The sequence below is a fragment of the Grammomys surdaster genome, unplaced genomic scaffold (assembly GCF_004785775.1).
Source record: "Grammomys surdaster isolate TR1022 unplaced genomic scaffold, NIH_TR_1.0 67, whole genome shotgun sequence".
Lineage (NCBI taxonomy): Eukaryota > Metazoa > Chordata > Mammalia > Rodentia > Muridae > Grammomys > Grammomys surdaster.
In genome coordinates, this window is record NW_021604569.1 from 16,709,749 (window position 1) to 16,729,744 (window position 19,996).

Below are 19,996 nucleotides of genomic sequence, written 5' to 3' on the forward strand. Positions count from 1 at the left end.
CAAGTGCTGGGATTAAAGGCGTGCGCCACCACCGCCCAGCAATTTGTGTTATTCCTAAAATTTACAGTGCTAGTCTTCATAATTAGAAAAAAGTTTAAAGATATTTGAAGGGTTTTTGGCATAATTCTAACACCTTTCTGGGTGTTTTAACTTTGCATTTGAGATTATGAATTTAAAGGATACTCCTCTGCTGAGCTTTGATGCTGCAGATACTGCTGAGAAAATTATTCATGATAAGTACTTCCATTTTGGTCAAGCTTCAAGAATGGCATATATAGCTTCATCATACTAGCCCCTTTTGTCCTGGGAATACTTTTATTCCTGCCCATCCTGTTAAAGTTTGTCTTTAACAACATCAACATGTTGATGGCCAAAGTACATGACTTGAAACTGAAAATAGACCCCTAGACAGAGTTATTAATTTAACAGCCTACAAGCCAATGACAGGTAATATTCTGCACAGAGCCTTACCAACCTAAGACATAAGTGCATTGCTTTTAATAATGCATATTCCACAATGGGTAAGGAAGGCATTCTTTTCAGAATGACCTAAGACAGGCTCAGTCTTGTTTATGAAATAAAAAAGGGAGAGATGCAGAAAGCATTTGAGGGTGCTTGGCAGGAATATGACATTGGCCAAGGACAAGGAAATGGGCTGCTTGGCAGGAATATGACATTGGCCAAGGACAAGGAAATGGGCTTCAGGCAGGAATCTGACATTAGGTTAGAACAAAGAAGTAATTTCAAGCAGAAATCTAAATCTTAGGTTAAAACAAAGAGATAGGCTTCAGGCATGAAATGACTTTGGGCTAGGACAGAGAAGTAGGCTCAGATATATTGGTCATCCAGATAAGCCCTTAGAAACAGTGATCATGGGAGTGATCACAGGACTTTGTTTATTGCTTTACTTGTTCTTTGACTATTTGTGTTTACTGTCTTGTTAGTTCCTTGAATATTTGTATCTATTGTAGTGCTAGTGGCTCAATCTAGAAATGACCTTAATTCTTACATGTAATTAAAATGGTATAAAAGAAAAAATCTGAAAATAGAACAATAACCAGGAAAATCTCCAAACATCCTGTGGTTCAGCAGTACTCTTTTTATTTCCGTTTAAAAAGAAGTAAAAGAGAAGATCAGAAAGTGTATTTAGAATGATGTTTTACAACATACAAAATATTGCTGCTATTAAGCCAGCTACTTTTTCTCACCAAGTAGCATGCCAATCACAGAAAGAATTAGTTTTGTAAAGGAGACTTCATTCACTAGTTATTAGAGGACACAGGAGACTGCAGTCTCAAATGTATCTGCCTAGAGTCTGGGGATCTCTACCAGGCAACATGCTTGGATGCTAACTGAGGACAGGTAGAGTGAGGGAAATCTACAAGATTCATTTGTCTTTCCCTACATTGTACCACCCATGTTGGTTTTATTTTATTTTATTATTTTATTTTTTATTGGATGTTTTATTTACATTTCATCTGTTATCCCCTTACCCTATTCCCCCCCTGCCCAGGAACCCCCTATTCCCTCACCCCTCCTCCTGCTTCTCTGCGGATGTGCCCCTACCTACACCCCCACTCCTACCTCCCCACCCTCAAATTCCCATATACTGGGGCATCTATCCTTCATGAGACCAAGGATCTCTGCTCCCACCTATGCCTGACAGGGCCCTCCACCCTTACATATACAGTTGGAGCCATGGATCCCTCCCTAAGTGCTCCCAGGCTGGTGGTTTAGACCCTGGGAACTCTGGTTGGTTGGTATTGTTGCTCTCCTCATGGGGCCGCAAACCCTTTCAGCTCCAACAGTCTTCACTCTAACTCCTCTATTGGGAACCCCATGATCAGTTCAATGGCTAGCTGTGAGCATCTGCCTCCGAATATGTCAGACTCTTGCAAACCTCCAAGGAGACATCTATATCAGGCTCCTGTCAGCATACACTTCCTGACTTCCACATCAGCATCTACCTTTGGTGACTGCACATGGGATGGATACCCAGGTGAATGGTCTTCAGACGGCCCCTCCTTCAGTTTCTGTCCCTCACTTTGTCTCCATATTTGCTCCCTTGAGTATTTTGTTACTCCTTCTAAGAAGGACTGAAGCACCCCCACTTGGTCTTCCTTCTTCATGAGCTTCATGTGGCCTGTAAGTTTAATCTTGGGTATTTCTAGGTTCTTGGCTAATATCCAATAGTGAGTGAATACCATGTGTGTTCTTTTGTGACTGGCTCACCTCACTCAGGATGATAATTTCTAGTTCCATCCATTTACCTAGGAATTTCTCGAATTCATTGTTTTTAATAGCTGAGTAATACTCCATTGTGTAAACGTACCACATTTTTTGTATCCATTCCTCTGTTGAAGGACATCTGGGTTCTTTCCAGCTCCTGGCTATTATAAATAAGGCTGCTATGAACATAGTTGAGCATATGTCCTTGTTATATCTTAGAACATCTTCAGAGTATATGCCCAGGAGTAGTATAGCTGGATCCTCAGGTAATGCTAGGTCCAATTTTCTGAGGAACAGCCAGACTGATTTCCAAAGTGGTTGCACCATCTTGCAATCCCACCAACAATGGAGGAGTGTTCCTCTTTCTCCACATCCAAGTGTAGTGGTAATCCTAGCACACAAAGGAAAGAAGGAGAAGCTAAGAAGCCACATTGAAAACTACTGGTCTAATGTCTACCTCAAGTTAAGGGGGCAAAGTGAACTCAAGGAAAGTTAAAGAATCCAGCATGGCTACAAGAGGGTGCTGAGAAAGTAAAGCATGGAAAACACTATAATGTACAAATAATCATATGGTCTTATTGATAAATAAAGAGTGAGAACAAAGGACATTAATAAATATGTCAATGACATATAAGAATAAAGATTCTGCCTTAAACCATTTCAAGGTCACATTATTCCAAAAATATAAGGTTAGTTTCTCATATCTAAATCAACAAATGCAATGCAGTTTATTAACAGACTTAAGGACAGAAATAACGTGTTCATCTCAATAGACACAGAAATGACTTTCGACAACATCCATTGATGATGAAAGTCTTGAAGAAACTATGAAGAAAGACCATACCCCAACATAATAAATAAAATTTATACAGAAAATCTGTAGAAAACAGTAGAGTAAATAAAAAAAAAAGAGCTGATCATGCTACTTCTACAGTCAGGAACAACACCAGAGTGTCTACCATCTCCAGTCCCACTCAACATAGTGCTTTAAAGTCTTAGATAAAGCAATAAAGCAAGAAAAAGAAATGAAGGGTTACAAACAAGACAGAAGGAAGAAGATCTCAAAAGACGGAAACATCTCCCATGCTCATGGATTAAAAAGACAGAACAAGTCAGAGCTACTGATATAAATAAATGACTAAGTGCTGCTCTTGCAGAGGACCCAGATTGGCTGCAGAACCCATTTCAAGAGCCTTATAGTTTCTAGTGACTCTACTTCAGGGGATCTAATATGGATTCTGGTTTCTGCAGGCCTACATGCATATAATGCACAAATGTACTCTTAGAGGGGGCACATTAAATGAAATAATAAAATAAGCCATTTTTTAAAAAGTAAAATTTGTAAAAATAAATAAATAGAAGTTTTAAGATTTGTCTATTTTTAAAAGGCATCTAGAACATAAATAACCCAGCAGAGAGTTCTTATCATTGATAGGTAGTATCAGCAACATGCCCAGATATAAAATAACTCTCCTATATACCGATCAAGGGAATTAGAGCAGGGGCATTTCATTTATATTTAGTTGTCTTTTAAATGTCATTTTTTTCTATTACTGTGTTGTCTTTTCTTTAATGACTCTTTCCTAAACAGCTCTTAATGAAAGATCTGGCTCTACATTTTATATTGTTTACTGATAGCATTCATATTTCTGTACCTACTCTATTGTTTACACTCTACTATTTTTCCTGCATACAACTTATGTATTTTCCCTTCATTCCTACCTCATTCCCCTCTACTCTTTATATTTCCTGAATATAACCTTCCAGGGCAACAATTATATTTAAAATTTGTGTTATCCAAACAGAATCCCAACTTCCCATTTCCATCTGCTTTTCCCTCCTCAATATTTTTCTCAGTTGATCTAATAGCCTAAACCCACTCAGCCTATTTCCCTTTCTTTCCTAACTTTAGTAACCAATATCTAAGTGCAAAGCATATTGTTCTTTTCCATTTATCTCAATAGTTATAAGGTTAAAGGAGTGATTGTTTTTAATCAACTATCATATTGCATACTGGATCTATCCAGTGGCCGTGGTTGCTTCTATAACTAACATTATATTCTTAAAGTTCTATATGGGGTCAGGCCCTGAACTTCAACCATGTGGAGTATGGTTTACCAGACTGTGTTTACCCTACTACAACCCAGTCCCACTTGGGCATTTAAGTGTCTTATCTGAAGACTGTAACTTATTTTGGAACCATTGAAAGAGTACCAAATGCTCAAGTAGCAATTCAGAAATATAAGAAACAAGAAAAACCAATGGTTTATGACCCCTCAAAAAATATTAATTCCAAAGGAATAGATTCCAATGTGAATAAAATGAAATCCCAGGAGTTCAAAAGAATAATTATAAGATTATTCAATTTAATCAAAGAGAATACAGATATACTTTCAAATACATTCAAAGAAAACACGTGTAAACAGCTGAATGTAATAACAGGAACAACATAGGACATGAAAGGGAAACTCAAGAAAGAGATAAAGATACTAAAAAATATAAAATTGAAATTTTGGAAGTAAAAAAAAATCCATCAGTTCAAGTAAAAGCATCAGAAAGAGATTGGAGATAGATGAATTAGAACATTCAGAAAATCCACCCACCCACACAGATAAAACAACAGGAAGCTGTGATCGTAACTGTCAAGATCCACAAGACAATATTAAAAGACCAAACTTATAAATCAGGACAACAGAAGAACAACGTTAAGCTAATGGTATAAAAACATTTCCAAGATATAAGAAAAGAGATGACCATCAAGCTTCAGAAAGTATTTAGAACATCAGACAAATAAAATAAAAACAGAACTTTCATACACCATATTGCAGTCAACATAGGAAGAACAGAGAAAAAGAAAACCAAAACCAAGCTTCAACAAGGAAGCACCAGGTCACATATGAAAACAAATCCATTTGTATTATATCAGCCTTTTTCAACAGAAAGCTCTTTTTCTGAAGAGCACAGAATTCTATACTCCAAATCTGAAAGACATTAACTGCTAACCCAGATTACTATGTCCTGCAAACTTGTTTGTGATAATTCATGCAGAAGGAAAAGCTTTTCATGATAAATACAGACTAAATTAGCTCATGACCAATAATTCAATATGATAGACATATTTGCTATGTGATGTCTTTCACTTGCACGTTCTTCATAATAAAGTTTTTAAAATTTTAAGAATATAATAACCATTTTGTTTACCTCTTCTTTTCCTCCTTTTTTGGTTTTTAAATTTAAGACTAATTTGAATTTTATAAAATGTACACAATAAAGGGAACAATGCACTGCTGCAAAGTACAAACAAATTGGACACTGGTCTATAATTAACATTCATTGCATTAGCTTGTGATAATACAGCATAACATGGACTGTGGATTTAGTGAATGAAGACTGATTTTTAGTAAATATACATTGAGATTATTATGTCCACATTATGGAATGATTGGTATTCATCCTGCTTTTCAGACCCTGACCAAGTTAGATATGAATGATTTTTTCTCTTCTTTTTTAAAAATTTTTATTTATTTACATCCCAAATGTTGCACCCCTCCTAGTCTCCCCTTGAAGAGTTTTTCCCTCATTTCCCTCCCCTTCCCTCATTTGCCTCTGAAAGGGTACCCCCCAGGAAACCCCCCTCCCTGGGTCATCAAGGCTCTATAGGATTAGGTGCATCCTCTCCCACTGAGGCCAAACAAGGCAGTCCTCTGCTACATATGTGCCAAGGGCCTCAGACATTTATATTCTTTGGTTGGTAGCTCAGGCTCTGGGAGCTCCCAAAGGTTCAGGTTAGTTGATATTGTTAGTCTTCCTATGGGGTTGCCATCCCCTTCAGTTCCTTCCATCCTTCCCCTAACTTTTCCTAGGGGTCCCCGACTTCATTCCAGTGTTTGCCTGTGGGTATCTGCATCTGTCTCAGTCAGTTGCTGGTAGAGCCTCTCAGAGGACAGTCATGCTAGGCTCCTGTCTGAGGACAACATGGCATTAGTAATAGTGTCAGGATTTGGAGCAGTGTGAAGAAGCAGCGAGGACGACCCCCGGACGGACCAAACCCACGCGGCGCTGTATACCCATGTTCAGCGCCTACATCCCCTGCTGCCGCCATGCCCAAAAGAAAGGCTGAAGGGGATGCTAAAGGTAACAAAGCCAAGGTGAAGGACGAGCCACAGAGAAGATCTGCAAGGTTGTCTGCTAAACCTGCTCCTCCCAAGCCAGAGCCAAAGCCTAAAAAGGCCCCTGCAAAGAAGGGAGAGAAGGTACCCAAGGGGAAGAAGGGGAAAGCTGACGCGGGCAAGGATGCAAATAATCCTGCAGAAAATGGAGATGCCAAAACAGATCAGGCACAGAAATCGGAAGGTGCCGGAGATGCCAAGTGACGTGTTTGCATTTTTGATAACTGTGTACTTCTGGTGACTGTACAGTTTGTAATACTATTTTTTTATCAAGTTTTATAAAAATGCAGAATTTTGTTTTACTTTTTTTTAAGCTATATTGTTAGCGCACAGAACACTTCATTGTTGGAGGGGAAGGATCATGTGTCACTAACAAAATATCTCCCAAGCTGGATTGAGGACAAAAACCTCTTTCCTTGATAATTTTGAAAGGCTTCTGTTGGCTTCCAGGAGAGACATCCTGGTCTTGACATAAGTGGCCACCAAGGCACAACAAATTGCCTTGTGGTCTGGGAAACTCTAAATTCATTTTTTATATGTTCTTCCCCCTGTACCATCAACATAGACTTAATTCCCTTAATACCAGAGACCTGTTAGAACCTGGCCCCAAAATTGGTTTTCCAGTGTATTGGGCGATATGGACTTTACAATGACATCACTGAGTGTTCTCAGAAGAGCACTGGTTCCTTTTATAAAAAGATTGTGGATCTTCAGATTGATAATTCTGCCATGTTTCATTTCCTGAAAGTCAGGGTCAGCTTGTGAAAAGCTGTTAAACAACATCCTTAATGTGAAATGTCAACCCTCACGCTAAGCTACTCCCCGTTTTCAAAGCGTTGAATGAAGGTTTCATTGGGCTTTATGGTGGCTTTCTGATTTCGGTAGTCTATACAAGAAGGGAATTTGGAAGTTCTCGTATATCGTTGATTGTCTCCCCACGTCCTGCCTGAAATACCATGATTGTTTATGAAAAGTATCTTTAATAAAGCTGGTTACAGTTAGGCTTGGAAAAAAATAGTGTCAGGATTTGGTGTCTATGCATGGGATAGATCACAAGTTGGGCTGGTCAGCCATTTGTTCAATCCCTGCTCTATTGTTATCCCTGGATTTCTTTTAGACAGGAACAATTTTGGGTGGAAAACTTTGAAGGTGGATTGGTGTCCCCATCCCTCCACTGGTGGCCATGTCTAACTACTGGAGTGGGCTCTTCAGGTTCCATATCCCCACTATTGAGCATTTTGGTTAAGGTCACCCACATTGATTCCAGGGAGCTTCCCTCATCCCAGGTCTCTGGGACTTTCTAGAGGCTCCCCCTACTTCTGCAATCTATATACTATAGACCAATAGTGATAAAAACCATATGGTATTGGTACAGAGACAGACAAGTCAATCAATGGAATAGAATTAAAGACCCAGAAATAAACCTACACACTACAGACACTTGATCTTTGACAAAGAAGCCAAAACTATACAGTAGAAAAAAGAAAGCATCTTCAACAAAGCATGCTGGTCTAACAAGTGGTCCTCATGTAGAAGAATGCAAATTGTTCCATATTTATCTCCTTGTACAAAGCTCAAGCCCAAGTAGATCAAGGACCTCAACATAAAACCAGATACACTGAATCTAATAGAAGAGAACGTGGGAAAGAGCCTTGAACACATTGGCACAGGAGAAAATTTCCTGAACCAATGGCCCAGGCTCTAAGATCTACAATTGATAAATGCAACCTCATGAAACTGTAAAGCTTCTGTAAGGCAAATGACACTGTCAATAGGACAGACTGTCAACTTACAGGTTGGAAAAAGTCCTTTCTTTCTAACACTTCCTGTGTAGTCCCTTCCTCTCATTCTCTCTGAAAATCATGGCCTTTATTTCTTTAATTATTGTTATATATGAGTATGTATGCATATAGATATTTTTAAAAATTCTTAACCCTGGAGAAAACTATACAGACATCCATGAGGCTACAGAAAAGAACAAACCATGATAGGCCATTAGACAATCAAACAAAACATATAAAAACAACAAACCCTATACAATCAGCAAAGAATAAAAATTAATATGTAACTCTCACTAATAACCTTGAATATTAATGATTTAAATCCCCCCAATTAAAAGACAGTCTTGGAGGTATAGACACAGCTCAGCAGTTCAGACAGCCTTCTGTTCTTCTAGAGGACTCTGGTTTAGTTCCCAACACTCAGGTGGCTCAAAACTACCTATAATCCCAGCTCCAGATGATGTAATGCCTATTTCTGGACTCTGGACACCCACACAGGAGATACACACCATACACAATATACACAAATACACATAAGTTAAAATAAATCTTTTGACTCATTTGAAAAATGGGCCTGGGAACTAAACAGAGAGGTCTCAAAAGAAGGCCAAGAAGTGTCTCACAAAGTTATCATTCATAGCAATTAAGGAAATACAAATCAGAAGAACTTTGAGATTTCATCTTACCCTAGTCAGAGCAACAAAGATTAACAAAACAACTGACAGCAAATGCTGGAAGATATGTGAAAGAGGGAACTCTCATCCTATTGGTAGGATTGCATACTGAAGCCACTATGGAAATTAGTATAGAGAATTCTCCAAAAGCTAAAATAAATCTACCATATGACCCAGCTACACAACTCCTTGGTCCAGAGGACTTGGCATTCTACTCCACAGATACTTCCTCGGCCATGTTCATTGATACTTTATTTACAATAGCTCGGGAATGGAAACAGCCTACTGTCCTCGAGTTGAAAAATGGATAGTGAAAATATGGCACATATACACTCTTTGGCTATAAAGAAAACTGAAATCATGAACCATGCAGGCAATTAGAATTAGAAAAGATCATCTTGAGTGGGGTAACCCAGACTCATAAAGACAAATATTACATGGTCTCTTATCAGAGGCCCCTAACTCCAAATCTTCAGATGTGAGTACAAGTCCCAGAATATGAAACCAGGAAAGTAAAACAAGACCGTTGATGGGGTCTTACAGGTGTTGGGATGTAGTAACGAAGAGAATAACTGAGTATAAACAATCTGATCTGGAAAATGAAAAATGGGACTCTTTAGGGAAGAGTGATATAAATATAGAAGAAGTAGTGAGGAGGCAAAATAACAATAACAATGTCTGAAAAGTCATAAGCAATCACATTAATAACTATTTGTTTTGTAAACAAAATATATGTAATTCTACATATATATACATATACATATACATATACATATACATATATATATATGGTGTCAATGAACTTTTCTTATCTAGGCTAATAATACTCCCTCCAAGAGCCAAAGACCACTTAACAAAAACCCAATACCAGGCACAAGAAGTCCTCTTTTGTGAGCTGTTAGTCAGAACTATCCAGGAGACGCCCCAAACATATGCAGCCTTTTGCAATTGCCTTTAGTTAACTTCAAAGATGAAAGGTAAGCTCCTGTTGCTGAAGACACCATACATTTCAGATATGGTCCCAGAGGCTTCTGAGTTGGCACTAACCTGAATGCCTTGCTTTGAGGCACCAGAAGGTACCATGCAAGTTTCCAAATGAGGAAAGCAACCACACCCAGATATGATGTCTATGAATCAAAACAATGATCACCATGGCTTAATAACCCTCAAGGTGCATTAGTGGCATGCATACCTTGATGGTAACCAACAAGTCTCTAATTGAACTTAAGGTACATTCAACAAAAAACTGATGCCTGGTACTAGAAACCAAGCCAGCTACCCAAGGCTAGCGAAGTCATGAATCTTGGAGAAGAACCTACAACCACCACTTTATTAAAGCAGCATAATTCCTAACTACATTTTAAGATATTTATCCTTGTACCCACAGATAAGTAAGTATACCTTACCCCTCATCAAAAAAGCATCTACTTGTAAAGTACTGAGATCATTATAGCAACTGAGCAAATACAGAGAATAAGCGGCCATGTGGTGTCAAGCCCAACTGATACATCTATAATACAACTCCTAAATCTAAGGCTCAGGGATCATAGGTGAAGAAGGGGCAGAAAGATAGCAGAGCAAGAGGTTTTCTGTGAGATTCTATCTCCTAGAAATGTCGGAAAGCCACATCCATGGAGCCCCATCAAATGGCTGCCTAAAGAAGACCTGAACAATAACGAGACCAATAGACATGCTGAATGGAAGGGAGAAATCTTGTGGGATCTCAACTCTAGATAAAAGATTATAGGAAACTAAGGAATACTGACATGAGAGAGGGAGAAAATGGTCTTCCCGAAGGAAGAGCCCCCAAATTTATTATCCAATATCAAATGGTCAACCTTAAAATTATATATATATATATATGTAACATTGTACTGACTGAGAAGGTTATATTTACATATTTAAGAAATATATTTATATATAAATATTTATATAAACACATCTCCCCAGACACACATCATAAATTAGAGGTCATGAATTTAAGAGAGGGCAAGGGAGTGTACATGAGAAGGGTGGAGGAGGGAAAGGGGAAATGGGAGGCAGTGGAATTATATTTAATTTTAAATTATTTTTAGTGTAAACAAATGTCTAAATTGCACATATACAAACTTTTTGGGTCATATTCCCTAAACAATGAAGTACAACAACTGCTTGCATGACACTTGTGGTGGTTTATGGTGTAGCATCTCATGTACTGGGATATTAATAAATAATATCCCAAACTCAAAACACATGACTGTTACTTAGAAATGTAAGTCCACCATGAATAGAGTAAATAATTTAAAAGGGGTGACCCAGAATATATAAGATATGCACAGGTGACATGCAAGTACCGCACTGTTCACATAAGTGCCCTGAATTTATGCAGATGGGAGTGCTGTGGGGAAGGGTATCCTGAGACCAAGCCCTTATAACCAGATAACTTCAAGCTAAAGGCAGTAGAGTAAATGAATATTGAACTCTAGATACAGAGTGTAATGTGGGTTAGCAGTTGTGAATACTTCTGTGTATTCTAGGATTCAGGAGTAAGTAGACAGTAGAATACAGGACCCAGGCTTTACTCTAAATAAACTACAACTCCTGTGTGTGTGTGTGTGTGTGTGTGTGTGTGTGTGTGTGTGTGTGTGTATGCATCCGTGCACATACACACCTCAACCTTGCTCTGATTTAGACTGAGGAAGCTTATAGCCTTGAAAGCCCTGAGTCTCAACTTATTCTCATCTGCTGGGAGATGGCACAGAAAAGAATGAACAACAAGACAGATCTATATCTAATCAACCAAACGCCTCTAGACAAGTTTATGTTGGCATCTTTCATTTTCATAATCCAAGATAAAAAAATAAAACAAGACAGGTGAGGTAGCAAAGTATTTTGCCCATGAACCACCACACTGTGAGCCATGAACTATTTGTGTCTGTCAACTTTCCATCACTCTGACAAAACACTGGAGAAAGAACAGCTTTAAAAGAAGAAACGTTTGTTTGTGCTCACTGTCACAGAGGGTTCTATGGTGCATTATGATGTGGCCCTGTTCTGCAGGAGGCTGTGGCAGCAGGATTCACCATGGTGGTGGTGCATGGCACTTTTCAGCTGGTGAGCCACAGCTCCCACAGTCCCTTTAAAGACATACTTCTAGTGGACTGATATTCTTCTACCAGTTTAAGCCCCACCCCCTAAATTTTTACCTCCTCTCTACGGGAAGATGAAGACTAAGCTTTCAGGATCTAGTTTGAGGAAGACAGACTTTCTACATTCAAGCTGTCCCTTTCCAAGGCATCCACTTCCTACCCAGCTTGGTCCTCCTTGGCCATGTCAGTGCATTCTTAGACTTGGTGAGCAATGTGTTCTGTTCCTACTGCTCGGTCATCTCTCAGTCTCTATAAGACCTGGCAAGCAGGATCTTGTGGATACTAAAATCTGTGATTACACAAACCCTATATGTGAAGTGACCTAATACGTGTGCATACCAAATTATGGCTTAAGCACTAAGCAATGTCTTGGTCATTTATCTAGTAAAACATATATTCTGTAGGAATTATCTTTTCAGATAATAGTGACAAGGAAAAAGAACATAAAGACATGCTTTTCTGTAGACTTTAAATCTGTGGTTCCTTAGACCAAAGAATTCCGAATCCCAGATGTGAAAGGGCTGACTGTAGCCATTAAGAGACAGCAAACTTTCTCTTCCTTACTCACTGTAGGATCAGTTAAACCAGCATTTCACTTTGCAAAGCAGTCTTTTAATATAAATAATCTACACAATGGGGGAAGCTATAATTCACAATATTCTATCTTTATGAGAAATGAGAGAAGACAAGCTCAAAGGGAGTGGTAAGAATATGGAAATGCTCATTACCATGATTTTGATCAGCACCTAACAGTGCATGTATTAAAATATCACATTTGGCTACATAAATGTTGAAGTATGTGATAATCAAAAACTTCTCAAAATGTCTAATAAGATGGTAACATTGGCTGCTCTATTTATAACTGCAAACTACAGACACTTAGCATTATCACCACATATCCCGTAAATTTGTACAATTAAAATAGCAGTTACTAAAAACTCTTTAAACACCCACAATTCATTTTAAAATCTCACAGTTGGCCATCATGAGACTGTTGCTCATGTCACTTGATTCTGACATGTTCTCTCTCAAGAATGGATGAGCCCTCTTTTATGTTTGTAATTAAAAGTTTTGCCCCAGAGGAGATCAGCCAAAAGCTAAGTCCAGTTGCTCACTAGGCACACATGGCTGCTTATAACTTTTGAAAACTTCAGCCAGGTACAGAGACCCATGAAAACATCTACCAAGCATGCAGGTTCGTGTATAAAAGCATGTCACTGCAGAAATCCCATCCTTTGATTGTTATGTTAAACTGGCCTCTATGATCATCGGCTTTCTGGCATTCCCTTTTGCTCCTCTACTTACCCCACAGGAGGGGAGAAAGTCCTGGTCATTCTTGTTCCACCAGCAAACAACTATGCCAGCTAATATTTTCATCATTTTCTTTGCATTTGGACAAACAATAACCCTTTATTAGAGACCAGGAACCTTTATTTTTAGCCCAACGTGATCAAGGAACTAAGTTAGAGCCAAACAATTATCAAAAGTATAACTTAGATGTACTAAATTCTTAGTGTTGACCTCTGTCTATCTGTCCAGTATGAGTGACAAGAGGCAGACACCATTTTTGTCTAATTCAACATTTTAACTTTTGTTACTTAGTGCCCGGAATACAGTTGGCACTCAGTGAACATTTCCAGCAGGCAGAGAGTTTAAAATTATCATTTATTTACAGAGTAAATAACCAATTCATTTTTCTTATCCCTTGGCAGGTGGATCTTTATCAAGTTTAAAAGCTGGCATCAATTTATCATAGGATTGCTATTCTGGCTTTACTTTACTCCCTTTTTTTTAATCCCCAGAGAAGCACTTTGGCTTTGAAGGCATTTGAAGCCCTGAATTATCCATAGAAAATATCTGCAAACAGCCAGGGCACCTGGTATTTGCATCCCATCAGTTAAAGTATTTAAACATTTTTATCCCTTCAAATCCTCGCACTCTGCAGTGTATAAACTGTAGCTATCTCACCTCATGCCAGGCAGCTGGGTGGCCAGGCAGCTGGAAGTGTGGGTATGTTTGGGGGGTTTTGTCATCTTAAAAAATACTTTTTATTTATTCCTTGAGAATTTCATACATGCGCACAATGTGTTATGATTATATTCATTCCCTATTTTCTCCCCTTCTCTGGAATCCCCCAAAATGGCCCCCTCTCTGTTCTGTCTTCTCTTTTCCTTTCTCTTCTTCTTTAAAAAAAACAAAAGAAAAAAGAAAAATCCCCACTACATCCAATTAGTGTTGCCCATATGGCAGCTAAGAGTTTTAATGCCATTTGTTGGTCAGATCTTTGAGCTCTGATTTACTGTCTGAACCTTCTGTAAAACTCCAGCCATTTTGTTTTGAACCCTGGAAACACACAGGTCTTTGTATGGTGTGAACGGGACCTGAATAAAGATCAGTCTACAACAGTTGACCATGACAGCTAAGAATAAGCTGAGAACATAATTACTGTTGAGACTTCAGCAAGCTTCCCCAATATTAAGCAGTGTGGTGTGTGTTTTGACTTTCTTTCCCCTCTTCCTTCCTTTGGTTCTTTTTCATACTTTCTAGTGTGAAGGTCATGAGATTTCCCAATGCAGGTACTAGTCATAATGGGAAATTATGGCTACTTATCTGTCTTGGACTATCCCAGTTAATGAAGGCTTGCTTCTAGTCGATGGAATCATGGAGGTGCTGGGACATTTGGAGTGTATGACTTGATGAGAGGAAGCTAGGTCCCTGGGGGCATTTTGGAGTGGATTCTGGGATAAAAGTCTCTTCTCTTTCACTTCCTGGCCATAATGAGGTGAACAGCTATGTTCTGCCCCCATGTTGTGCCTCATCAAAAAAACAAAACAAAACAAAAACAGGAAACAATGTGACAGAGCAAAGTGACCAAAACCTCTGAGACCACAAGCCCAAACAAAGCTTTCTTCCTTGCAGTATGTTTATTTCTGCTACTTTGTCATAAAATGGAAAACTAGCATGGTTACCCTGAATGCAGAGAAATATGCCAGCACTTGTTTCCACTAGACACATACATATATGCCTTAGAACTGGTAATGGTCCACAAATGTAGATTTATGCACATTCTCATGAAAGCATTTCATATAAAAATCTATATTCTGATCAATTTTTCTATGTCACAAGTAAACACAAAGAACTCACAAGATGGAATCATAGCACAATGTAATTTTTTTGATGCTTAATCTCTGGCAATGTACGTTTCACATATCACAGTATTGATATCATCCATAACTCAGATGAGATTTAATGATCGAAAGTGGGGTGATTAAAAACTCTGATGGTTCACTTTTATTACACTGATATTAATATTTAATGAAAACGAGCCTTGTGCTGTTTCATGAAATAGTAAGCTAACTTCTAAAAGAATAAAGCTTGAATATATAATGAAGAGTGAACCACAGATGGGTTAGAGAAAGATCAATTCTCTTGTAAAATACTAAAAAGAAGCAAACTCTGAAGGAAACATCAAAGCAGCTGCAACTTGCATAAAGGTGTCTTGGACAGGCAGGGATGGCTTTCTTTCCAGCAGATACCTCAGTTCTTGCTACCTGGCTTTCCTTGGCTGAGCTAAGATCAGCTCTGATGAAATACAGCAGAGACGGGTCTGACCCTCCTGGGGCTCAGTGTTGGATACAGTTAGAGCTGAGAAGATAAGCAATATGCAACAGTGCCAAGGGCAGCCACAATGAGCAGGGAGAGTGTGGTGAGCCAGCACCTCTCAGTCCAGATCAAGTATCACTTGCACATCTCTGCCTCACCCCCACACACTGGAATGGCAGCTGCAGGTATCAGGGCAGAGCTCTGTAAAACAGCTCCCCAGGCCATGTACAGGAGATCAAAAGCTGCTGAAGCAGAGACCAGAGTTACTGACCACCATGGCCTGAAGTCATCTACTGACCACCTGCAGCCTTGGTTTTCTCAATCACAAAGCAGAAGAAGCACTATTAATTATGTGGCTGCAAAAGTAAAAGCATGATTGTGTAAAACACCCAAAGGCCACATCAGGCAAAGGCAGGTGCTCAGAATTCAGGACCTGCAGCTATATTTGACATCACCTCTGACTCATGGAGTTTGGGAGATTTAGAAAGAGACCCTGGGACACAGTAATGTTTACAGGCTAGGACAATGCCACCCTTGTAAATGTAGTGTCACTTGAAAATTCTGGATAGGATCAATACATTGTGCAGCACATGGATCACATTTAGGAGTGTAGCCAGTAGAATGACTTCCTCTGGTGGCTAGTGGTCCTACAGTTCTGGTTTTTTATGGTGTCATAAGTTCCTAGGTGAATAGATCAAAACACCGTGCAACACCTCCAGGCACCCTGTTCTTCAGATATTATACCCAAAAGCTTCTTTTAAATAGTAGCATTAAGTGGATCACATCAGCCACACCCCCTATATATAGGGCAGATATTCTAAAACCTCACAGGTGTATAAAATCTTCTCTAGTAGCCAAGCCTATGTATGCTGTTGTTTTTCCCTTTTCCCGTTTTTGTTTGTTTGTTTGTTTGTTTGTATGTTTTTTGTTTTTGTTTTGTTTTGTTTTTTTACTAAAAAGAAGCATGTTAGTTGTTCCTCCTGGGCATATCTAAACACCAGCATTTTTTGTTCTTGTATTTTGGAGCCATTATTAGGTAAAATGAAGGTTGTTTGAACAAAAGCACTGTGATATCACACCTGTATGTTATACAGCCAAGTGAGTTACCAAGTCACAAATGAACTGGTAGCAAATGCAGTGTGGATCGGCTGAGAAAATGATAGTCCCATCCTGAACAAGCAGCAGCCGGATGCTGTGAGATTTCATCAAGATACTCAGAACTGTGTGAAAATTAAAACGTAGGATTTGTTTCAGTTTTCAATTTTTCCATTTAGTACTTTCATGCTATGGAGGCTTCAGATAAGGAAGATTATCAAACTAAATCAAGAGTAACAAGAAGAGTCCCTCCTGTAACTGTTTCTAGTTTGTGCAAACTGGCTCATTTTAACTTCTCAAGAAGACCATCTCTTCGGTCTAGAATGCTCTCCATGTAAAGTTCTTGCAGGGCTAGGGAGGTGCCTTGGTTGGGTGAGTCTTGTCTTACAGGCTCGAAGGCTTCAATGTGGGTCCTCATTGCCCATGAGAAAACCCAAGTGTAGCAATGTGCCCCATCTCTAATCCCAGTGCTGGGGAGGCAGAGACAGACAGATACCTTATGTCACTGACTGGCCAGCCTTGCTGAATAAGTGAATCCAGGTTTAGTGAGAGATTATATCTCAGAAAATTCAGTGGAGAATGACTTCAGAAAGGACCTATCTGGTTTGGGACAGGACAAACAAATATAAGCAATTATCTCTCTAAGAAGTGCCAGTATATGGACAGATGTGTCTATGTAACTTTTCCTAAGCACAAGAGTGCTTTTCTATTTCACTTTGGGAAATACAAAGGGAAATGGGCAAGAAGCTGGCAGTGATACAAGAAGCGTTAGAAATAAAGGTGGAAAAGATCACTGAAAATGGGGGCAAGGATTCATAGCTCCTGTATGCTATAAAACTGAGAAGTTGGTGCAAAATGCTCCAAGAATATGCTGTTGTCAGGAAACTATCAACAGGACTGAGACTTGATGCTGTCCCCTGAGAATGACAGAGAAGGATCACTCCATCTCTGTGCTGGGCCCAGGGAGTACCTCATGGTCAGCATCTCATTCAGTCCTTATAAACAAGAACAAGAATGGATACAGATCATTTCCAAGAAGTCTGTGACTCTAATAAGGATGCCCAGGAGCTGACAGCAGTAGAACCCAGACGGGCTGCACTTGAACCCTGTGCTATCCCCTGTAAGAGATGGGATCTGAGAGGTACTGTTTGGTGGGTACTGTGGGTGACTATGGTCTATTCCCTCTGAAAACTCATGTTGACACTTGATCCTCATTGTGAGGCATTAAGAGGGGGTAAACTTGATCTGATTAAGTGTTTAGAGTGGACTCTTGGGAAGCAATCAGAAGGAGGTAAGTTTAGTAAGCTACAGTCTCTGCAGCTGAATCTTCTCTGCTGTATAAGAAAAAGAAGTAACCTGCATTGTGTTCCTTCTCTCTCAGCCTTAGGACTCCACCAGAAAGAACAACATTGCTAAAGGAGCTCTGTGGCTTTAGGCCTCTAAAGTCATGGGCCAACATGAACATCTTTTCTTCTGTGTGGTGCTAGCCACAGAAAACTAACTAATACAATTATCACTGCTGAGGGCAATAGAAAAATACTTAAGGGTATTCCCACACCAAATGTCTAAATCCTAGAGAAAAACCAAACACCAGGAATCAAAAATTCAGATTCTTAGCATCTGAAAAGCTCTGAGTCGATGGAAAACCAAACCTACAGGTAAGAATGCCTCTTATGCAGTACATCACCTGTTTCAGAGCACAAATATGGACACACATCTCATTAAAATTCCTGGGGCAGTGTTCAGCATTTCTACCAAGTAAGGAATGGTTGAAAGTCATTTTGTAGAACTGCTTATTATCCATTTAAGATGGGAAGACTCATTTGTCATCCTATTCAGCATTCTGCCTTCTCAGTGAGTGCAATGAATATTTATGAGCACTCTCCCACTATTTTCTCTGAGGCTTCTGTACAGTTGGTTGCAAATTCTTTCCCCATCGGGTTTCCATTCACTCTTGCTTTAGAGATGGAGTATTGTATACATAAGGAAAATATGATAAACAGAGGCCACGTCTCCAGAAATGTCAGGGTAGAAGGGCACTGGTAACAATTACTACATAGATTAAATGTAAAGATGAGCTGGGCCATGTGTTTTGCTGAGACTGCCTGTCACCAGAGAAATAAAGTGCAACAAACCGAAGAAATTGTCTTAAACAGCTTGAAATGTAACATGCCAAGAAAAAAAGAAAAAAATATAGAAACATCAACTTTGTTCGTTTTCAGTCTCATTGAAACGAAGCTTGGAGATGTGGCTGGCTCTTCTCTGGAAATGTCATACCTACCGATGTGCAACACTTGCCTTGGCCTTCACCTCAGAAGAGAATAAAAGTAATGCTCTTGAATGTTATGCGTAAGAGACCTGTGATGTTGTTTGAGACAATGCTATTTTAAAATAAATCACACGGTCCAAAAATGAACTTCACGTTTACTAATTTCTGACTCAATCTAAGGGGCAAAGTGGGGCAAATAAAACTGGAAAATGTAGGCTTGCCTATTTTCCTATCATCACATTTTCCAGTGGTTCCGCTCAGTTTGTGTGATACTGTGACTTTGAGATTGTCCTGGGTGACACACAGCATCAACAAGAGCTCTGACCTGAGCCAAGAATGCCCATGGAGAACCTGCCTTTCTGATCACAAGGGCAGCGAAGTGCAAAGAGCAGAACACTGCCTTCTAATTAGGTTTAGATTCACCTCCTAAGTGATAGGACACTGGGAATATCTATTTCTAAATTATAAAACTTAAATAACAGTCTTTTCCTATGTTAAAATGTGGTGTTTTTCTAGAGCTCCACCATTTTCAAAGGTTCTGTAACATTTGTGATCCCTAGCTTTGACCTTTGATCTAACATCAGCGGGCAGGCATCTTTTGTTGTGATACCCTCATGGCATAAAAGGAAACTGGGAGTTCAAAAAAAAAAAACCTGAACACCTTTAAAAATTCACACAGGGAATAAGAAGTAAAAGTAAAACCAAGAATGGAATCCACACTGCCATACCAGTGTGCTTTTCCTTCTAAAGGAAAAAGACATTTTTAAAATATATCAAAACTACCAAAGCCAAAACTGATTGTCAAAAAGTGCTTAGAATAGTTAATATGGGGAATTAGTCATGCTTAAAATAAGTAACTGGGGCTAATGGGGAAGCTCAGCAGGTAAAGGCACTTGCAAGCCTGATGACCTGAGATTAATTCCTTGAACCCATATGATAAACAGAGGACATCAATTCCTGCAGGTTGTCCTCTGAGCTTCATGGATATTTTGTGGCATGCACACCTACCTACATACACTTCCACACATTAAATAAATAAGTAAATCAT

At 39.2% G+C, this 19,996-nt stretch overlaps 1 pseudogene; it reads left to right on the plus strand.

The window, feature by feature from the left end:
* The first annotated feature begins 6,329 nt into the window (after positions 1-6,329).
* LOC114630764 lies at positions 6,330-6,602 on the plus strand (annotated as a pseudogene).
* Positions 6,603-19,996: the final 13,394 nt, after the last annotated feature.